At 31.2% G+C, this 24,143-nt stretch overlaps 1 protein-coding gene across 1 annotated transcript in view; it reads right to left on the bottom strand.

Annotated features, from left to right (window-relative positions):
* LOC130904035 (galactosylgalactosylxylosylprotein 3-beta-glucuronosyltransferase P-like) overlaps positions 1-14,041 on the bottom strand; it is a 31,378-nt gene extending 17,337 nt beyond the window's left edge. Inside the window, exon 1 of the mRNA XM_057816663.1 lies at positions 13,830-14,041. The gene's annotated coding sequence lies outside the window, so the exon portion shown is untranslated. The remainder of the gene's footprint in view (positions 1-13,829) is intronic.
* Between the last annotated feature and the right edge of the window lie 10,102 nt (positions 14,042-24,143).

The raw sequence follows: 24,143 nt of genomic DNA on the forward strand, positions 1-24,143 counted from the left end.
TGTGAATTGTATATTTATTATCAACACAAAATTATCGAAATTTCAGTTGGAATGTTACTATATATTCTGGGGGACTACAACAAGGTTAATCGGTTTTTCATTTTCGGAACCACTTTTTGAAAAGTTTTAGATAACATAAGAATTTTAATGGACTTGAACCAACTTAAATTTCATTGAAACTTTAGATTGTAATAAACTTTAACTGGACTGCACTCTTTGAATTCCCTACTCATTATAATCAAAATCGATTAGTATCAAAACAATGGCGAACAGGTACATGTCTAGTTCACTACAATGAAAATTTTGAAGCGAAAATTATTCAATCAAAAAGATTATTTTACTTTTATTTATTTAAGAAAAAATTTTTTTTTTCTTAATGGTAAAATAAATTACAATCTTATTATTTACTGGAAAGTGCCTTTTACTCTGTAAACGACTTCTATTCTAATAATAATATTTAATTCTGGACATGCTGCTATGGACTTATTTACTAATTATAACCTATTACTATTACCTATAATTTATTTTCTTATTTATTTTTTATTATCTTTATTTAGTTATTTTTATATTTGTTTTTTAGTTTTTACAAGCTTTTGTCTACAAATTGTGGCAATTTTTTTACAATAAAGCATTTCTTTCTCTCTCTAAATAATAAATGCTAAAGTAAACTTAACGATGAATTGATAAAAATAGAGCAAAAGGACAAAACTATTGTACTAAGGGCTCAACTATCTTTCAGTTATTATAAGCACAGAGACAATCCGTTGTTCGGTTGTAATTTTGCAATAAAGTTAGATAATCATTTTCGTTAATTCTTGAGTTTTAGCATTTTCAAAACCATGGGAAGCCAATCGATTGCAACACGTGAAAAAATAATTTTATTAGTATCAAAAAAGTTTCTCACGTTTATTGTGAGTAGGACCATTTTTCTGAAATCGAATATCTTCAAAGTTAAAAGGAAAGATACTGATGATACTGTGTAGTAATAATTAGATTTGTTTGGTACATTTAATTCCCCTAAAATTTCCATTAATATAGAAAGAGATAGTTTCCTCATATTTCTCTTCAAACGCTAATTTTTAGGGTATTTTGAACCGTGAAGGAGTGCTCAGGTGTTTACATTCCCGAAATCAATATCTTATGTGGACGAATTATGTTTGGAAAACGTAGGTCCACCCTTAACCAATGTTTTTTTGAATATTGGTTACTGAAATTCCTTTGTTCGGTGAAATTTTCCCTGCACAATATAATCAAAATATTAAAAAAAATTATATGTATTAATAAATGGCGATTGCAAAAAAAGATATATATTCTACATAGGCGTTATGATTATTTACAGATAACAGTAAAAACATATGACGCAACTAGTTTTGCTAAATAATAATGAAATGAATCGATAGACTAAATGTAACAAGTTCGTTTTTAAGGTAATCCCTCCTAATTATTATCGGCAGGTAAATAAAATTTTACTTTCGGATTCCAGGTGTGGTTATAAAATACTTGTATTGATGTTTCCATAGAAGAGAAAAGATACCGGATGTTTTCTCGAAAAAACAACTAAAAGGAAAAATTATTTTTTGTGGTTGAGACGAATTTTCAATTTGGTTTTTATTTTGACGTTGCGACTTTTCTTTAAGTCTTTATCAAAAAATTATTAAAAAACTAATTTTAAAACAGAAGAGACCTAAAATTAAGAACTTGTATTATATGTCTAGATGAAAATTATTTACAAAAAATAATATTACAAATATTGCGAGTTCCGTATACTCGTTAATAATAATTTCACATAATAACTTTTACGCGAATATTTATTTAATAATTTTCAAATTTCCGAATGCCATGGAACGACGTTTTCTTTTGATGGAATTAAAATATCTTTCTTTACATTGAACTTATAAAATATATATATATATATATATATATATATATATATATATATATATATATATATATATAGTTAAAACAATTATGCAGATATTCACACATACACGTTCCTTTGCTTCTATAATATGTTCATATATAATAGTTCCGTCTATGGGATTCTTTATTTAGACGTCAGTTTTACGAACCAGCTACCAAAGCTACAATTATCAATATGAAAAAAATTTGAACTCAGTAATTTTCTTAGTATACTAAAAGCGTTTGAAACTAAATTAATGGCATACTGTATTTATGAATAAACTGTAGTGTTTTACTTCAAATGTAGAAAAGAGAAAGAAACAATAGACAGACCATCCCGTTGCTGGGTACCACCATAACGTATTTAAACTTATCTGAAGCAGGGCCGGATTAAGCTAGGGGCTTGGGGGGCTATAGCCCCGAGCCCCAGGTCCAAGAGGGCCCCATCATTTGGAAATCATTCTGTATTTTTTGATGTGTTGATACCACAAATCTAACGAATTGATATTATTTTGTAAATTTTTCCGGTTTTTCGAATTCCTTAAGGGAGCCCCGTCATTATTTTAGCCCCGGGCCTTATAAATCTTAATCCGGCCCTGATCTGAAGTAATTGAAGAAATGATTTTTCTACCCATTTTTTCCAAACAAGTGATAGAGTTTGTAACGATAATGTGTTTTGTTGAAGTTGATGTAAAGCTTTCAAATATTGTTGAGCAAAAATAATGAAACTAACCATTGTGAAGATTAATATTTGGGACGCCCTAATCGTTATGAGGAATGTTTAGTAAATGTGTTGCGAAACATTGCCGAAACCTATACGATCAGTTTTACATATTGTAGAATTAAATATTCAGAAATTGAGATTATTTGGCTTAATTTAGTATAACATAATGAGGGAAAATACCATATTGAAAAAAAGATATTTCATTATCCTATAATAGCAGAGTATTAGTAAAATATATAGCACTATTAATAAAATATAAACAAATTGATTTATACATACGTTAAAGATAAGACTAATGACGTGTTTAATACATTAGGCATTAAGGGATTTAAAAAAATAAGGCACTTATCGCTAATTTTTTTATTATTGAGACAATTTTTATTAGGAGACAAACCTGGGAAATTTATTCTAGAAGGTCATATATTGATTCATGTAATTAATGGTCTCAGTGAAAAATTATATTCAAAATCAACTTATGTTACAGTTTCATTTGCGAATTTTACCAGTATTATTTCCCGTGTCTTTGATAGAGGGAATTCTTCCACACTTACTTCAAGTGGTATTCTAACCACTGTTTTTGTAATTGGTTTCGTAACGCCGTAGAAGTGCATTGGAGCAGCTTGTTCAACCATTTCGTTGCCATTATTGCTCTCGTCCTCCAGTACCCAGGCCTCCGTTACTTTACCACGTTCATCCAGACTGATTATGACATATACATACACAATACCATACCAGTTGAGAATTGATCTTTTCAGAATAGAGTGCTGTCAGCGCTATCTGGGAAAATAGCAAATGAACGATATATTATTTGGATTTCTTCCAGAGAGTAGTGGACCAGGGAAAAATGTAGCACTTCTACTAAAATTATCTTAGCTCCATTAGCTAAAGCAAATTGACTCCCATCTAAGAGAAAAATGTGTTTTTGTTGAGCAGTGAAGGTTCGGAGATCAAATTAGTTGAGGACTATATCTGAGTAAATCGAATTCTAATTAAACTGAGATAAGATAAAAACGAATAGATTTTTTTGAATAAAAGTTATGGTAAGATTAAGGGACCTCCATCATAAGAATCTCAAAGTAGATAATGCTAATAATTACAATGAAAAACCTTGTATTATCTCTAATGCTACTTGAAATCCCGGACCCAGATGACTGATACAGTTATCCCTAGCACGAATTTTAATAATTCTAACTATGATTTATAATTATTAATTAAATAAATATAAAATTGTGTATTAATAGATTTCCCATTAATAAAAGATACTGTTCATTCGTTTGTGGATTAAGTAGTGGGTAGTAGCCATCATTATTACACTCTTATTGAATAATATACTATTAATGAATCGTATGAATAATTTTACAATATTTGTTTTATCAATTTTTTTGTTAATATCATCCTCAATATGGAGGACAAGCTCAGACGGGATAAAAAACGAATAGATTCTTGTGAACAAAAGCTATTATGAAGAAATCTTCATCATAAGGATCACACAGTGGATAATATAATAACAGGATTATGGTATTTCAAAGACTAAAATAGGTTTGTTCGCAGAAAAACTGCAAAGAAAAATCTACTTAAATATTTTATCATTGAGTAAAATGATTATCCTAATGGTTGTACTACTAAATTACCTTTCATTCTTAATTTGATGTCATACAGTGATATTTCGATTAATCTTCAACTTAATTTATTGAGGAATTGAATAGAATGTAATATTTGGATTAAAGTAGCGTATAACATGATTTTTATTAAGACTTTCCGTTTCAAACGTTTCAAAATTAAATGTAATAAATTTTTTTTCCATGGAATATAACATCGACAAAAGCAAGGTATCCGATATATTTTCTGAATTTACTAGCTACAAGATACCCTTTTTCAGGAGAGGAAATAAATATTTGGACCTTCTGCAGAAGCAAGATATGTTTATTACTGCTAATTCTGAGAAAATTTGGCTCCAACAAGACGGTTGTCCTGGTCACCATAAACCTGAAGCTCAATCCTTTTATTAATAGAATTCCTTCTTCACGTTATGAATTTCCATACAACTAAATTTATTTTCAAATGATCAATTGAAAAAAAGTGTTTATCGACATGGTTCTGAAAGAGCTACAGATATCAACGAATTAAGACACAATCATTCCAACTTAATAGATTTGTACACTATTAAGTTGAGAAAGAAGGTTTAATTGCGTCCTTATCACGATAAGATTTGGTTAAATATTGAATTTCTTACTTTTCTTATTATTATAACTATAATTCCTCGCGAGATTCTATTAAAATTTTATTCTTATCCTCCTTTACACCAACGTTCTACTCGACAAAACTGCAAACTCGTTCAAATCACCATCCCCAATGAATTCGGCTAACACTCAAATTCGTAGGCAGCAAAAGCTCACTACCATCAATAGCGATCTTAAAAACAGTCTAGATTAGAGTAGGTAGTTTCTACAAAAAAATCTGGTACTACTGCTCAGGATTTGGTCCTATCTGGACATAAAATATCATCATCACCGCAAATTCGCTTGTTACGTGTTGAGGTTTAGAGCAATATGTCACGTGGACGAATTAGCTTAGGCAGCTTCACAAAACCTTGGAGTCCTCTTTAATACCCTAAAAGCTATATAGGCCGCAACAGCTTCTAATTCTCTACAAGATCCAGATTTTTCTATCTTTGGAGTATTGTTCGTACATTTTTAGCTCGGCTCCCAAGCATATCCTCAGAATGCTCGACTCAATACATAAGATAGCAATGGGACTTATAGGTGACCCAGAGTTGACCAGAAACTTGAACAGCTTAGAGCATGAAAGAAAGGTCGCTGATCTGGCTGTTTCACTGATACTACCATGGCAGATACTCGATTCTGATTGGATCGCCAGGACGTCGAAGTTTCGAGTGGTGGAAATGGCAATATAATTCTACTTACATGCCGCTCTCTCTTTGATACTAAGACTTTGCATAAATCCTATAAAAGCATCGTTTTCAATATGAAAATCCACTGAAAACTGTCAAAAAATGAAAAGCAACTTAGGTAACTGAATCGCCAAAATAAATAAAAGCGAAGCCAGAAATTACATCTTAAGTCTAAACTAATTATTGGTCGTTAAGTATATTAGTATAACCTGGAAAATAAATTTTCATAAAAATTGTTTACATTCCCTTTTTGTAAAAAATAAATTAAATTTCTTTTTCCCCAATCTAATTATGATAAGCATATTGAAGTTAAATGTGTAGGATATTGTTATTAAAATCCGTTTTCATAAGTTTTCCTTGGTATCTCATCTAATCTTATTTTGAAAGCTGTTATTGACTTCTATCGAAAAGTGACTGATTTGTGTTTAGAATTGTTGGGGACCTATCAACGATAAACCTTTCCGACATAAAAAATTATTGACAAATCAATTATCTGTATTGCTCCGAATACCTATTTGTAGGTACCTCAATATGTCACATGTTTGATAAAAATCATATTGACATTATTGGTTATAACTGAGCGAATAAATCTCATGATTAAGTTTTATACTTGTTATTCAGAACTAAATGAAACAATCAACATCACAATCAAATTTCGTAGAAAACAGTTTGCTAATTATTAGATAAAAAGTTATTATTATTTTTTTTTTTCGATTTTGTCACAGAGCGCAAATATTTTTTTGCCTCTAGAAAACGGCGATGAATGAGATTGTTGATGATATATTGCTTGATAAAACGAACAATGGTGTTTATTTCAGTGAATCTCAATAGCTGATAGCAAGACTATAGAGGTGGGAAAGAACCTTGGAGCAATTGAATAAATCACAAGACCTAAGTTAATAATGATTCATTACAAGAAGAAAAGTAAACGGTGGTTTGTAGGCGCTGTTCACTTTTACGATAAATGAAGGATAAATAAATGAAAAAAATCTTAAAATCCACGTTTTCAGGACTTCTGGTAAAAAGGATGTTATTTTTTTTAATTTATAGATACCATCGATGCTTTGTACAGTCCCAATCCTATTGCAAATATGAATTTTCTTATGTCGATGGAAGCGGTAGAGCAAAAAACGGGAGAGCTTCTAAAGTTGTGTAGCGAGGGGAATTTTCTTATTATAGCTGAGACCATACCAAAAACGTGATGGAACTTGAAGCTTTCTCAGTTTCGAAAAACTCCAATCAACGTTTGGGGTACCACATAGTTGCATAAAATTTCATATTTACAATCGAATTGAGGCTGTAGAATGAATTGAAGTTGTTTATTTCATTCTTCTTCCGCATCCAAAGATACACTTATTTGACATTTTTTGCGAGCTATTTCCAAGCGTTCCCCTCTTCCCCTATTTATGCATTTACCAAAATAATGGTTTATTTATAATGAAGACTGAGACTAGTTTTGATTGATTTCCTAATTTTTGCTTTTTTCTTTTTTGATACACGTTTTCGTTTGCAGAACTGAGTATAACGGTTTTGTAAAATTTAAATATGAGAATGAATATGTGAGGAAGCATTGAATATTGAATTTTTGGTAGCAGAAGACTGGGTAAAAAATTTCAGTTCAATCTGATCATCAGAAATGCTTTAAACTTTGAAGGAAACAAACAAACGAACACGAAAAAGCGTTAATAAAAACATGATAAAAATGTGTATCCAAATTTAAAAGAAGGTTTTAATATATAAAATAAAATACGCTTTAGAGCATTAAGACTAGAGTTTCTTTAGTCTCCGCCAGAAGTGGCAGCCACAAAATCGTACACGTTAAGAAAATGAAAGAATCGTAATAGAGCGATAAAGCAAAAAATGGCAGAACTCCTAAAGCTGTGCGGAGAGGGGAGTATATTGATGGGGAGCTTTCGAATATAGAATAATTTTTATAATAAAACCCTTTTTCGTAACCAGTCTCGTTATTTAATGGCCAGACCTCGTACGTTGAATTCCGTTGTCGTATCATGAATTTCCACACGTGTTTATGATATTTTGTATATGTTGGACAAATATTTTATCATTAACACACCTTAAAAACGTGCAATAATAAGATATAATTTCAGCACAAATCAGATTTATCGAGCCCTAATTTAAAGGTAACATAATCATTCACTGGATAACTTAATAACTTAATCTACAAATTATTATGAATATAAAAGTTTGATTTCATTTAGAAAGAAACCACATTGTCCTGTTAGACATTTAAGGCGAATCTACGAAGAGATTAAAATTGGACGCGTTTTTTACTGATGAACTCACCATTTCCAAACTTTTTTTTCTATTTCTAGAGCCTTACTACGATAGCTTTCGACATAATCGAACGATTCATTTAATTTTTCATTATTTTCGATTAGTTTGTCTCATTATTCTATTCACGCAATTACTTTCAGCTCTCCTCTTAATGTTTTTTACAATCTCGAGTTCCATCTTGTTTCTCACCTAGGTCCACCCGATTATCTCTACTTCTTTCTTAGTAGAAGTGTTTTTTATATGCTCAAATAATCGATATCCCCTATTATAGCTACATTTATAGATTATTTCAGTTTCTGGACAATTTTAATTTCACATTTTCTTTGTGAAAAAAGATTTCATTATACTTATATTTATAGTATCTCCTAGATACTAGGTATATCAGCCATATAGAATAAATATGATTTTGCGTTATATCGTTCATTTTCTATAATTCTCAAGTATTTTCTATCGATGCTATATAAATTATTAACTGCCACAAGAAATTGGGTCATAAAATTACAGTTGTTTGTATTAAGTTGACAAATTATGAGTTATTTTAAGAATATGTTTTTGGCAGGATTATACATTGGTATATGTCCAAGCATTACCAAAATTCATGTATCTATATTATTATTTAAGGTAGTTGAGACAATCCCGGAATAGAATCTTAAAACAGAATTCAATTCATTTTGTTTGACTAAAGATTTCAAATCACCAGTTTTTCAAAAATTTACAATCTAAAACTAAAGAACTATATTCGTCTTAAGAGACTTTCCTATATCTTCCATCAGTCACAATTGTTTATCTTCTTCTGCTATTATAAATTTTGAAATTTGTGGAATATACAGACAGATTATCATTTTATAAAAATAAATGACCACTGGCCACACACATAAATTGATGAGATTATGCTGAAGAAGGTATTGAGACATTTCTGTGATTTTCACATCATCACATCACACAATAAATATCTCGAATAAGGAATATATAATTGTCTTCATAACTAAACCTACATTAAAAGATTTTTATCAAATTTATAGATAATGAGATAGATAATAGACTAATGTAGAAAAGACGACAATAATGTAATCAAGATCTTAGTGTAAATAGAAATGTTTTATAACATAAGGGAAGTTGCTATTTGGACCAGTTTTGTGTTTTCAAGTAGATAAGTTTATGCAAATTATCTTCTTATGTATCCTTAAGAATGTTGTTCCCCTTTATTCAGTCAATTTACTGCGGATGAAGCTGGTATATGAGGCGGATAATATTCAGAGAAAAGTTGCTGAAGTGTTCCAATGTAGTGGGAATGCCGCGACTTTTACGTTGATATCGAGCAATTCGCAGTGTGAAAAAATATACAAGATTTTCTAACTGTACCTACTCGTATAGAGCCTCTCAGTACTTTTCAGATCATACAACGACGTATTTCCAATGCCTTTGCCTTGAAACGTGAGTTTGATACTGAAAAATAATATACTGTCAGGGACACATTGCCAAGAAGAAACTCAGGTCCTATCGTATAAAAATTTATTTGAGAAACAGACAAGCTGAGTGAATTTCTTCTATAAATGTCTGGCATCTAATTTACATTACTATATCGCAAAAAAACATCTGCATTAAATCTTACTAGAGTATTAGATGGTCCTGAAATTTCGTATACATAAGAAAAATTGAGTTTAAAACTATATGGAATACATTATTATATCGTTAAGAAAGCTTCACATCATCAATACTAGATTGGGTTTGTTTGGCCACCTGTTCTTCTTATAGTTCCTCTACCTTCTTCTACCCACACTCACAATGCAACATATGAACTAATCAGCTGTCGCAAACAGTTTTTTTTTAAAGAAATTTGTTTTTGTGAACACGGTTAAGGAGGAAACGTTTATATCATTAATATAGTCGAATCTAAATATGATTATGAGGCAAAAAATTATTCCTTCCATGTGTATCACTTCCAATGTTACTGAGTTTATTTGGGCTTCCTGTAAAATACATTCGGAAGTTTTCTAATAAAAATTTATATGTAGATCAATGAAGATTGTGGATTGCAATAATTAAAAAAGGGTCCAGGAAAACGCTTTGCTGTTTCTAGATAATCAATCAGCTCCCAAAGATAATAAGCACCTATAATTCACTCACCAAACAAAGTGAAATCTGACACAAAGTGTAACAAAGGAGCAGACTCATATATTTACTGAAATAGCAAATTGTGATTAAAATTTTTTTTATTCAATTTTATTTCTCTATACTTATACGTACGAATCTATGTCAATATGCTAACAACAAGAATAACGACACCTTTTAGAAATATTATAGTATAGTATATACCATTTGTTCCGCAAACTTCGAATCATTTACACTATTATAAACCGCAATAAATAGTCTCAATTTATTCTAATAACATTGAGTGTGGGAAAACTCTCGAACAAGGACATACGCATTAAGCTCGTCTGGCATACACTAAAATTATTATTCCTGTTACCATTAATCATGTTATTGCCAAGCATAAATAAAATGAGGACTCAATCTTAAAATGACTCTATGGTGGTACAAGGCGTAGTTAGGGCAATGGTGACTTATGAGGCGAGTTGGACAAAGCCTAGTATGTACTATGAAGCTATTAAGTAGAATGCAAAGGTTAGCTAGAGATTCTCAATTACTATGAATAACACGTTCTTTTGACAATTTAGTAATCTTGTATATAGGATTATTATGAAACAACCTTGAAATTAAGTAGGAAGGACAACCCGAGATTACATATGTAAACAGTGTGTCATAAATCGAGGTAAATATTAGGTAAAAATAGATAAAGGCCCCTATAATATACAGTGACATCGGAGTACTTAAGAGCAAGTCATAAACAGAAAATGAAATAAAATTTATGCCTTATTTTTCGATGGTAAACAGTAAACAGCACGTAAATTATAGTTTACTCCTATTAAATCATAGTTTGGTCATTTTATCTGGATTATAGTGATACAAAAACCATGAATTATTTTGTAACAAATCCTAGGATTCATTTTATATAGCTAAATCTTTATATTTGACCGAACTAATGCGTTTTTTACGTTCTTGATTCTTCTGGTCCCTTGTGTTAGGACAATTGGATCATTTACAGAGAACAGTGGACGGGGGACTCGAGGCCCGAAATTCTGAATAATGGAACCACCCATCATCTTCTGCGGAGAATATCCCAAAAAAAACAAATTTGCTACCGTCTTCGTGTCGATACCATATAAACACATTAATCTTAGTCTACTTATACCTATAGCAGAGCTGCTATAAAAGTCATAACGGCCGAAACGAAAAGCTTTTTCAAGTCAAGCAGAATGCCGAGGGCAACCACAGAAAGATAGATGTATTGAGACTTTGGGTTCTTGGAGACCGATTTAGAAGCACCCCTGCAATCGCGAATAAATCGCTTGAAGAGCATATAGAGATTATTGATATAAGTACAATATACGATTTCGAATATAAAATTTTTTCATTTTTCATACAGTAGATGCTGCCTCTGCTAAACGTGAATGTATTCGCCTGCTCTAGTGTAGAGAAAATTCAGTGGGAACAACAAAGGAATCAGGTGATCTTCAGTGATGATACTCGCTTTTCTGTAGCAACACACGTTGGCAAAAAGTGGAAAAATATGGGATACACAATTTAATATAGAGGATCATGCATACCATACGGTAGGTGTTAGAGTACGAGTACGAAGTGTTTTTGGATATGGTAACAGATGACTTTTAGTTTTCAACAGAGGCAACATCAGATATATGATATATTCAGGAATAGTGGTAACTATGTCATTCCATTCTTTTACATCACTCACGCTAGTGTAAGACCACATATCGTCCAAGAATCAATCTTGTACCCTGGTTACCAAAATCGATCGAATTGAACATGTCTGGATAATTGGAGCAGTCTGTTCAATTTGCAGCACCTTCCAGCAGCACTTTCTCAGAAGGAACCTTATAATGAAATATCCCGAGAAAATATCCTTATCACCGAACCTAAACACATCAGCTTTCTGAGTAAATCGTCTCATAAAGCTGGAAATGTAAGCTTTCTGGATGCGCAGATATGGGTGTTGAGTTTACTTAGTATCTATACTATACCGAAATTTATGCCATTTATTCGAATAGAATAGAAAACACTTTTGCATGAAGGTGAGGTTTTAAATATGTTGTATAAAATGTATTAGTTTATTTGAAGGTACATATTGGTTATTTTTCTCTCATTTAAGTATCATGATTGGGAACTTCATTAAACTAAACTAAATTTGAATCTTTAACAAGAAAGCACAAACAAACAGCACAGAAGGCTTTGTAGAGGACCATTAGAGGAGAGATTTTTATTGAAAAAATCTAGAATATATGAAAAATATCAGTGATTTTTGTTGCTTGGTGCATTAAAACGAATCAAAGATAAAGTTTGCTTAAACTTATGTATATAGGCCCTTTAATAAACAAGCAATTCAATTCAACTGTTTTTGAAGGTGGAGAAGCAGTCTCAATGTTTTAAAAGCATATTTGAACACCTACCAAATAACTGGATGTTTTGTCTTCGAAGTTTATAAAGTAAAATTTCAAGACTGTAGATTTGATAACACTTTATATTTGTATAATGCTTTCAATTTCAACCTAACCAAACTGGCATTATTTATAAGCAAAAACAATATTCCTTTCCTTTCCTTTGTTTTTGGAATGAAGATAATAACAGTAACAGACGGTTAGATCACCAATGATGATGGTGAATTTTATATGGTTATTGTGAATATTAATGCACATTACAGGTTCATTTTATTCACTGAGCAATGACGTCTCAGATCACTTAACTGTAAATTGACAGCAGATATTGTTCCCAAATTAATTTTGCTTTCATTTTTCTTTGGGAACAAATGAAAATATGGAATAGTAGGACAATCACAAAAAGGACACATGAAGTGAGAAATGTACCAGCTTCCATTCGTTTAGATGACTATCGCCAGAGGGCGTGTCGATTTTCAGTACATTCAAATTTGAACTAAATAAAAATTTGAGCCAACCAGTTTATTAAAAGTATAATTACTAAAGTTCTGTTGAGGATAGATGAATATTTTGTAGAAGAAGTAAAATAGAATAGAAGAAAATATACGATAACCAAAAGCAGCTTAAAAAAAACAAAAATAGAAAGGCTGAAAAAAATCGAAATAATTTGTTTTGATTAAAAGCCAATAATAGCTGAAGTAATTATAAAAAATATTTTGAAACTCGTATTAGATTTTTTTGCTGTCAAAGAATTTATATTCTATTTAAAACGTTGCTTTACCTCTTATTTACTGTATATCGATGATTAAAGACACTGCAATGCAGTTGTATTACTGCCAAAGTGTTTGCCAAAGTGCAGTCAATTATTCTAAATCATAAAAATACCGAGGCCAGTAAATCACGGTAAATCACTCTTCATCAGGATAAGTTGAAATTAGATGTCGATATGGCAATATTGATAAATAATTTATAAACACGTATACCATTTGGTTGTCAGTGGTTTTTAAGGAGTGATTCAAAGCGCGATATTTCAAACTAAGGGAAATAATATCAACTGACATGCAATCGGATAAACAGGAAGTATACATAAACACGATTGACTTATTTTTGTTTTACAGAGCTTTTTCCCGATGAAAATCAATTATCGCAGTATATTGTTCAATTGAACCGATGTAATAATTGTATAATTCAATCGGTAACGTGAATTTGCAAAATGTTTTACCGGTATTTCGATACACTAATTAGTTGTTATTTAATATAATTTTATTATCATCTTACACAAAATATTTAGTATATTGTTATAACATATTTTTTAAAATTCAACTAGGTAACAATGAATAGGATGAAGAAAAAACTCATGTTTAAGATCATTCGAATAATTTGGCATGGATCAGCAATGCATCACAAAAATTCGTAAATTTAATTAGCTAAACGATTGCCAGGAAAATACATTACAATAGAAAAAAATAAGAATATTTTTAACACTTACCTGTATTTAAAGTTTTCGTTTCTATTTTGCCCATCGAACATTCTTGATATGATATGAAATTCAATATTTTTCAATTATTGCTACTTAACTTTCTGTCTTCATTCATTATTTGAATTGTTTATGGATTGTCGTTCAACAAAAATCTCGTATCGTACTCCATGTTTCAGTTGCTACTACCTATACTCGTAGGGTTAACATTTTCACCCTACTTTATTTGTCCACCACAATATTCTGAATAATACCGCCATCAAACTGAAATTCACACAACTATTCCAATCATGCAAAATATTCTCTGTTCTAGTCTTACTGCAGAGATAGGTGAATCGTTTCAGAGACAAATAATAAGTTGCGACATCGGTAGATGTCGTTAGAAACAACAAATAATAATGCTGCGGCTCAGTAAATCTTTTCAATGGGATTTTAAGGGTTGGATTTCCAACTTGGTTAAAATTTCATCATAATAGATTATGTGCTTTGATCAGTTTAAATCAGTTATAATTCCTAAATATCTGAATTTTAGTACCTGTTGTATTAAATGATAATTAATTTCTATTTTGCAGCGTATAGGTTCCTTTGCCTTGTCGTACTTTTTTTATAACTTCTTCCATTATTGTATTGAATTACTTCTGGCTTGGACTTGGTTATGGGAATAGATGTTCTCGATGGTCTGAACTGTATTTATCGGGATGTCTCTATTATATAGCAGTTGTATAACATTTTCAAGTTGAATGCGGTTAAATGTTTTCTGAAGGTCTATGAAACACAGATTTGCTGGTATGTTATATATAACCAGAGTATATCTGCTGAATGTATCAAGCTAAGTTAGAACAATCTACGGATACTAACAGGAGCTCTATCGAAGCACTGTTGCCTCAACAAACACCTGAAAACAAAGACCTAACAGTTAATGCGGCGTGCAGGTTTTGTTGTACAGAGGACGAAACATCTATCCACATTCTCTCAAAGTGTGAGACACTACGGAACTCCAAAAACACTACACCTGAGAGCGTATGAAATAGAAGCGGAAGATCTATGGAAATTGAAGCCATCCGATATTCTAGACTTTTTAAAAGGTGTGGGATTAATGGATTAGCTGTAAACATAGGGTTCTTCAGTATCACAGCAAGAAAGGGGGACACAATATATCCTTTGAGTTGCAGTGTATACGAAGCTCCAAATCCACACATACATACATTTATACATAAGAAGGGCGATTACTATTCATAATTAACAGAAGATCGGTGTATCCAAAACCCTTAATTTAATGGTAGATCTTACGTCTTATCTGACTTAATTTTTTCGATGTTAGATGAAGTAATAACATTCGAAAACAAATTATCCAGTTTTGCTCAGGATTTTTAAAGGAATACAATGTTTTACTTTCCAAGCCTGTTATATATAATAGTAGTATTTATGAACAGGTTTCAGGAATTTGAAAACAGCAAAGCATTTTAGCATTTGTCCAAAATCATCTCAATGCTATATGATATGAGTTGAAATTTTCTCCTTTATTTGAAATTAACATTGGTACCTTTGAAATACAATTGCTGAATTTAAAAACTTCTGGCACTCTCAATACGAACGTCTTTGTGTTGAATTGGAAATATTGGAGAAGAAAAAATGTAATCTTAGCTTACAACACAAGTGGTCTGCTTTGAACAACCAGGAGAAGAACGACATGATCCTTTTCAACGCTTAAAATAGTATTTCTAATTCTTAAGATCAGCTGAAAAAGCTCACGTTTGCTGATCTTTCCCTTTTTGGTTTTACATATATATATATATATATATATATATACGAAAAATCTTTTTCAAGTATGAACATTATCAAGAGTAAACTGAAACAGTGCCTTGATACATTCAGCAGATCTACTCTGGTTATAGTTTCTCAGAAGAGTCTGTCTCAGCGCTTGCATGTTGTCCCAATAATTGGTACTTTCTTTTCTAGAAGGGTTCGAGTCCCATGAAGAGCTTGTCTCCCCTCGCTTTAGAGAGCTTATCAGCTATTTCATTTCCCTTCACTCCGGTGTGTCCCGGAATCCATCTGCTTGAGAAATGCTTGGTGCGCTGCTTAGATTTTCAGAGTGTTTGGTTCTGGATTTGATTGCTTGTATGGTGTTTTGATCCCACTTGCTTTTACAGTTTATGATTGAGGTAAAGTTTTTTCTCCAAGCTAAACTTTTTCGATGTCACGTCCTGAGCCATCGCCCTTCTTAAGGAGAAATGCTTTAATTTTCGGAAAAAGGGATGGTAAACGTTCCCTCTGGATAACCAACGTACCTTCAATGAAGCAGAAGATCTCATACTTTTTCTCTATTTCAAATAAAAAGTCTTTGAATTGGAGAGCTTTAGCTTATATGGAGTTGATAATGGTAATCACTAATTCCATAACTTTACAAATTTCTTCCGAACACTTTTGCGCACAAAGTGGTTTTTGGAGAATGGTTAACAAGTATCTCGTATTAATTGTTTCTTTAAAAATAGCAACAAGTCCTTGTCCTACGGTGGTTATACTTTTGCCCCATCTGTTAAAATTTTAATTTTATATATATTTTAATACATATTTTCGATTTACAGAAGAATTTTAATTTATGGAAATATATATGGATAAGGTATAAATCACAGAAGAATAAACAGTGACGTGTAATATATTTAATAATCTAATAACCTAAATCCTATTAAAAGAAAATATTGTTATACCTGGATTGACTCTGTTATTTCCAAATCTCAGTTAGTATTTCAATTGCATTTTAGTTTGGAAATTTCATTTTTTGATTCAAACGTAAGAATTTTCCATACAACAATATTTTTCGGTAACAAAATGGAGTTCTACCTCACTATGCGTGTGATGTAATATCACAATGTGTTTCCAAGAAAAGGGATTTGAAGATGTGGCTTCATCGAATGTCTCTCGCCCGACATAAATCCTTCCTACACCAATTCCTATAGGGTAACCCAAAAATCATTGTTTACAAAAAAAGTCTGTCAATATACTAGAATTGCCAGATATAATTGCCTGTGAGATACGGATAATTATATTGGAAAGTTTTAAAAATTGCATAGATTGCAGTAAACATTTTAGCATATAAATAATAAATATTTATCTTCAGTTGTTTTCTGCGACCTGATTGAAAAAAAAAGCTTTTAATGCAGAAGTTTCCTTAAATTAATTCACTAATTTAATGACAACTGACTTTGTTATTCGATTTTTATCAGTGTGTGATTTAATCAAAATCAATCATATCAAATCAACTAATTCAATCATCAATAATAATCTATGATATTTTAATTTTAACAGAGAGATTTGCAAACTCTAAATTTATGGTTATTCGATATATATCACAAAAAAATCTACATCAGCGGCATAATTTCTTGAGAATTTCATTATATTTTAAGAAAATCGAAAGATCTGCCACCAATGTGAGTATCTCAAGAATTTACAAAAATCGTGCAAGCCCTTTTAAAAAAAATTTCATATTTGTCAAAAAATAGCTTTTCTCCATTTTGTGACTAATAAAATATATAGGAATATATTATAGGAAATAAATTTTTAGACAATGAAACTAGAAAATGGCTGGTAAAAGAAGGAAAGTATGTAGAATATATTTAAATCACGTGGGGTAAAATAACTTGAATTGCAATATGATAAAAATGTACTTCATTGTCATTAATAAACCACTTACACTTCAAACTGTTATACGACTTTCAAATCACTAAAATACTTATGCATGAAGGTAGAAGAATGTATGTATGTAATGTTGCCATAGTCATCAAATAAAATTAGGAACAAAGAACAAACTTGAGTCAGTCTATTCTTATTTCTACAGAATGAGGAAAATACTCACACAGTGTCCAATATATTCGAATCCAAAAATACGGAATCCTTTGTTAGGTGAAAGAAACTGGTTTCTTTTCTATAAAAAATATACACCGAGTTATGTGAAGAAAAATCCAGAACATAAATAAATGTTTTAGGCACCTTCACCGTAACCCCTCCACCCACTTTCATTGTAAAAAAAGCAGTTTAGATAATTAAATTTCACTTGTATAAAATCCAAATTCTTCAACAGCTTTTTGAGGATTTCGACAGGAGGACTGAGTTGTGTTAAACATACACAAGGAATATACATTATCCAAAGAAAGTGCTTTAGTGGTATTTTAGGGAAAAGTATTTCTTCGACCTTTAATGAGGAAATGAATAGTGACCTTATATTTTATTGAAGAAATAATAGACCCTTTATACCAATTAATTTAGTAATTTAAATCGATGCGTCTAGTAAAAGGTTTTGCAACAACTTATTGACTTCCAACAAAATGGAGCTCCACTATATTATTCTCTTCCCGTTAAACAGCTAAATGATAAATTTTCTAGGATATGAATTGATCACCTGATTCAGAGCTTCTATATTCTTCTTCCTATGGGGTTAAAATTGATTGTTTGAAAAACAATGCCTCGAAACTAGAAACAATAATAGCTGCTTGTAGAGAGCTTCAGACAAAAGGTTGAATGAATGAATCAACCTATATGTCCATTCAAGATTGAAGAGATATTGTATCTGCTAAAGCTATAGGGTTGATGTAATTTAATTAAAGACAAAGTCTATGTTACACAACGTCTTCCTTTTTATTTTTATACTATATTTGTATTATTATTGAATAAATGTTATGCAATGAAATACAGAATGAGAGAATTGTTTTACTCAATGAATCCCTATATATAATTACCGCGTCTCTAGGATTAACAGAACATTGAATAGTACGCAGTTAAATGACATATTTTTCAAGCAATCCACATATTATACAACAGCAAGGTAGTCAACTAATTTTGAAATTAAAATAAATTGGTTACACCAATTAGAAGACCTTTTGTATGTTTGAGGTGTGGAACAAAGCAGTAATAGACATGGGTATAAAATAAACAAGAACAAGACAAAAAAAAGTAATGGTGAAATCGATACAGAAACACTGGAACAAGTTAAACACAACCAATACCTAGCAACAATTATAGACGAAAACGGAACACAAGATACAGATAAAATAACAGAATTGCAAAACCAATAAGCTATACGCCATGAACACATAATTCATAAATACGTGAGAAATATCCATAGGTATTCATAGTAATATCCATAAGTAATATTCAAAATATTATATATAGAACAATTTTAACAATTGGATGTGAAATTTGGGTATTGACAGAACGACAAAAAAGGTCAAATGCAAGTGACAGAAATGAAATATCTAAGAAGAGTAAAAGGAGTGACAAAAAAAGATGAAATAAAAATTAGCCACAACGCGTTCTATGCGCCTTGCGTTTGCTAGAACGCGTTTTGGCTGTTCTGATATAGCGAGAACCCGAATGAAATTATTTTAAATTTAGAAGACTTCAGCTCACGTAATATATAATTCCACTTATTAATAATCATTTTGTAACCACATGTTTAATGACAACGTTTTTATATATATATATAGGTATGTTTAATATCCATATAGTCAATAGTTAATATAAATTATTAACAGTCATTTTAATTTAAAAAAGTATATTACTAAAATCAATCTTTGCCGCATATCCACCTATTCGTTTTTGCATGCAAATAATGAGTGTTTTACTACTTTGGTACCAAATGATTATTGATAAGCAGCATTATAATACGTGAGCTGACATCTTCGCCAGGCCTACAGAACGCGTTGTGGCTCTTTTAAACGGCCACTGGCCGTTTTCAGTATTTGACACAACGGATGAATGAAGAACAGAGTATGGAAAGCAAAAATTGGAAAAAACAAAAAAAAGGTAGGCTAAGAAAACCAAGGGATAAAATTATAACAGGAATATTGGAATGAACGAGGAATGGAGAAAGGGGCCTCAAGGAGCTCAATAGGAATGGATGGATAAAATTTAGGCAACATAACTATTAGCACCCTACACCACTAAGTGGTAGAGAGGACTTGCAGATGATATATATTGTATATTTGTACATGTTTGTATACGGTTACCAAAAATTATTTAAATTGCACATATTTTCTAGCCGTGCTTGAGAAACTATCTTGTATATTTGATAAATTGAAAGCATTATTGTCAAGTGGGAAATAAGCAATCGAGTTAAGTTACGTAGCCACGCGTCTTGAACTAAACGGATATTTTCCTTAATATATCTTTTGCACCACATCAAAATTATTCTTATTGTCACTAGGATAAGTGATCTTTAACCATAATCATAAGTTTTCCGTTACAATTTCAGGCAGTGTTTATACAAATTTACGTTGAATTCGTAAATAATATAATATTCGTATATTTATATATCTGAATCACATTCGCAATAAACCACCTCAAATTTTCGAATATCGAATAATGTAAGATTTATTGATCATATTTTTATTCCTCCTACACCAAAAAAAATTATTAATGAGAGTATCTTATTGGTTGATTTGAAGTTCGAGAACAGTCTCGTCAGAAAATCAGAATCAGAAAATTTTTTAGAGACAGGAGAAAGCTGCCTGAATAATGCTTTTACTGATTGTCTTTTGCTTTGTTTCAAAGATCGTACGGTTTTAGTGAAATCTTCGCTTTCGAATAATTTAATTCCATACAATTTATTCTATTTCCATATAACGCGACGTTCTAAAATCGTTAATTTACCGGATCATCATTTGCTTCTTTATCAACTCCTCTAAAATTTCAAATTAAAATGTCTATATCCCTTATTCGTAAATTTTTGTTATGATATATCATTCTGTTATCTCCATAGGCAGTCCTGTTCCTATAATTCCATGCCATATCAGCCATTTACACATAGGAGAAAACTAATTTTTGAGGTTTAAACACGTTGGACTCGGTCATACAAAGATCAAAATATGCCTATATAACTTACGTTTTATTGGAGTAGATAGACTCATCTGTCGGCGGTTAATTTCATCAACTTTTTTTGATGCACAGCCACAGACAATCAAAGCTCATTCGGTTTATTTGGATGTAATACATACTATGTCGCAATATTGTCAATGGCTAGTTATCGCCTGTTTCCATCATTTATCATGGATTGAACAAAAATTTTTAACAAATACTGCTAAAGTTGTCATATTATAGTATTCATGTGTAACTTGTTTTCTATTCGTTTTATTTTTATTCTTATAGACATTTGCTTTATACTAGATATATATATATATATATATATATATATATATATATATATATATATATATATATATATATATATATATATATATATAATGTGTGCTGCTTATTAAGTTTTCCGATTAACTACTTTTTCTCGTTCTCCATACACTGGTATAATCTCTTCTTGATGCTATTCAAAATCTATTTCTTATATTGTTATATTATATTATTGTACAGTTTGAATAGTTCTTTGCTATATTTCTTTCTGATCTTTTTCTGGATCAATTTTCACATCATTTTGACAAAATAAAACAAAGTCAACTGCTCGTTATCATCAATATATTAGATGAGGTTCATGTTTTAATCGAATTTCATTACAATACCAGTTTCATTAAAAGCAGCATTGCTTTCCAAGTGAAAATTTACATTAACTCCTCTGCTGCTAGGAGTATAGTCTCCAAATCATCGAATTTTCTCGATTTTTTTTGTCAAGAACGCAAAAAGCTTTGAAATGACTTGCATTTGAAATGACTGTCAAAGGTACACCAAATATCAAAAATAATTTTGTATTCAAAAAAATTCAACAATAAATATAACTATTCACGCAATCGTCCTTCTGAAAACAAACTAATTAAAAACTTTCAATACAAACGTAGAAGTTAAAAAGTTGAATCAATACAATGTTATAAAAGAGAATTTTCAATTAGTTATTATGAATTTTCCTATTGCTTGTAAATTCTTCATGTTAACCTCATTAACTTTTTTTTATCAAAATATTACTGGAATCCATAACTTTTGTAGTGTCGACAATACAATTTCCTGGATTCCCAGTTGACATATCATACGTAGAAAGGTGTGTTCAATTAAGAAGTAACAAATAAGAACGGCACGAGTGGGAAATGAAGATGGGAAGTGAGTGTTCGCAGATCATCATCATCAGTATAAGGGTAAGTGAAGTTGAAAGTTCATTAATTGCTCATCTCCCCTTTATTCGGATCGACACCTTTGGCATTCATAAGCAATCTGGGGACGACGCGTTGTCAGTCCAAACAGGGATTATCTATCTGTACGCCTTGCACTCTTTCTTCCTTATTTTTGGGAACCAGTGGCAGTTCACATGAAACTAGATTAAAAGATTCAATAATACATAAAATTTTGTAAATGTAGAGATTATTTCAATTTTTCATCCATAGATATGTAAAATAATTTTCATTAATTTAAACATGATAGATACCACATCTCAAATATACCGACACAAGTCAGTAGCATTCTCAAACGGGGAGGATTTGCTTTTATTGCTTGAATTCATCGATTATTTCTATTTAATTTGATCTGTGAAGTGATGTCTAAAGTTCCATGGATAATCAAGCCATCACAGAATAATAAATTTTTCGTAAAAGTCAATTATATTAAACAAAATTGCCAACTACCGTGAACAAATAACTTTTACAAAAATATTTTTTTAATATCTACGTCAAAATCCAGTGTTTCCGAATTTTTCCACAGACAAGTGAAAAATGGGCGAGATTTTCGATGCAATAATGCAAATTAGTAGTTATATGGTTCTCTAGGAGAAAGTTTTGGATGGGGGAAGTTGAGAAAATATCCATGCGTATCCTAGAATACAGAAGCCATGACGTCTTCTCTACTGACGCTTTTTTTAACAATCTCATTTTTTCGTAAATAATTTCAAATTATTAATTTATTGTTTTTGTCTTGAGCAACAAGTTTTTACGAGCAAGTTTGTTGAAAATACGTTTAAGATTGAATTGTATTCTTCCCCATCAATAAACACTATGATTTAGTCGCTTTTTTGTATAGAGCATGAGTCGTTTCAGGTCACTTTATATACAATTTCAGAAAAATATGAGTCTAGATAAGAAGATAGGTACTCAACAATTTTAATTTCAGTTACTTAGATATTAAAAAATAAAACCTAGCCTACCTATACATTTATTCTGAGACATGTAGTAGTATATTTATGAATTTTTGGATACGAAACTTCTTAGGACTTGGAGCACCAGAGTGTCGCCATTCATAGTAACAATTCGGTTTAAGAAGTCTACATCGTTTTCAAATCGAGGACAGATCGAACGCGATGCTTCTACACTTGCACGCTTTTTTTCAACTTTCAAACATTTGGGGATCCATTTTGCAGCAATTTTTCTTATGTCCAAATTGACGTGTACTATATGATGAACGCGTTCGTATGAAATATTCGGTGCTTCAGATCAGATCCGTTTCAGCCCAATTCGATAGTTTCATAAAATCATGTCATGAGCTGCATCGATATTTTTGAGGACTGACACAGAAACTGGCATTCCCGATCGGTCATCATCTTCAATGGAAAATTTACTTCTTTTGAAGCTTGCAGTCAAATTTTTCAAGTTCGCATACGAAGGACATTGATCACCAAGGGTATTAAGCTTCGTAAATCTGCTTACCTCTTAACCCTTTTAAATACAGGTAATTGATGATGGCTCGATACTCCAATTTTTCGATTTTCATGTTTGTTGCTATGGTAACGCAATATTTTGTTTATGCATGGAACTGGTCTAGGCTAACTAGATATCAATACATCCTCGTATTTCTTCTTTAAGAGTTTGTTATTTGCCCTAATAGGGAAAGCAAAATTACCAATACTCAAAATATGCAGCCTTGAAACCTGTTTTGTGCAATAAGGAGAAATTCAAAAATTTAGTAAGTACGAACTACCGTAAAATAAAATTTCTCGTTATAGATACACTGTGAATTTGCCAGTTTTTAGTGATGGATTTCAAAATAGTAGTTAAGGTTTAGACCTCAAGAAGGCTACAATTTTTTGAGAAAAAATAATAGTTGTAAACCATCTGAATATGGGTGATCTGTGGTAACAATAAATTCAAAGTCGTATATGCTTCGATGAACAAATGTTTTGGTTAGATTTTACTTGTTTGTCCCAAATGTCAAAAATCAAGTTGAGTTCGGGATTTGTATTAAGAATATTCGCCGCCACTGGCCGTTATAAAGTTGTACAATCAGCTTAGCTATCACCCTGACATGGGTTATCAACGTCCAGGCTATTATATTCTTTAAGGGTTATTCGGTTTCTACCGACCTTATCATGTTAATCGCCAAAATGCTTTTCAAGCTTAAACGGGAATTTATACTGAACACGTTTTCATCACAATTCGCATCTAATCGATCTTATTAATAATAGAT

This window comes from Diorhabda carinulata, chromosome 1 (assembly GCF_026250575.1).
Source record: "Diorhabda carinulata isolate Delta chromosome 1, icDioCari1.1, whole genome shotgun sequence".
In the NCBI taxonomy this organism is placed as follows: Eukaryota; Metazoa; Arthropoda; class Insecta; order Coleoptera; family Chrysomelidae; genus Diorhabda; species Diorhabda carinulata.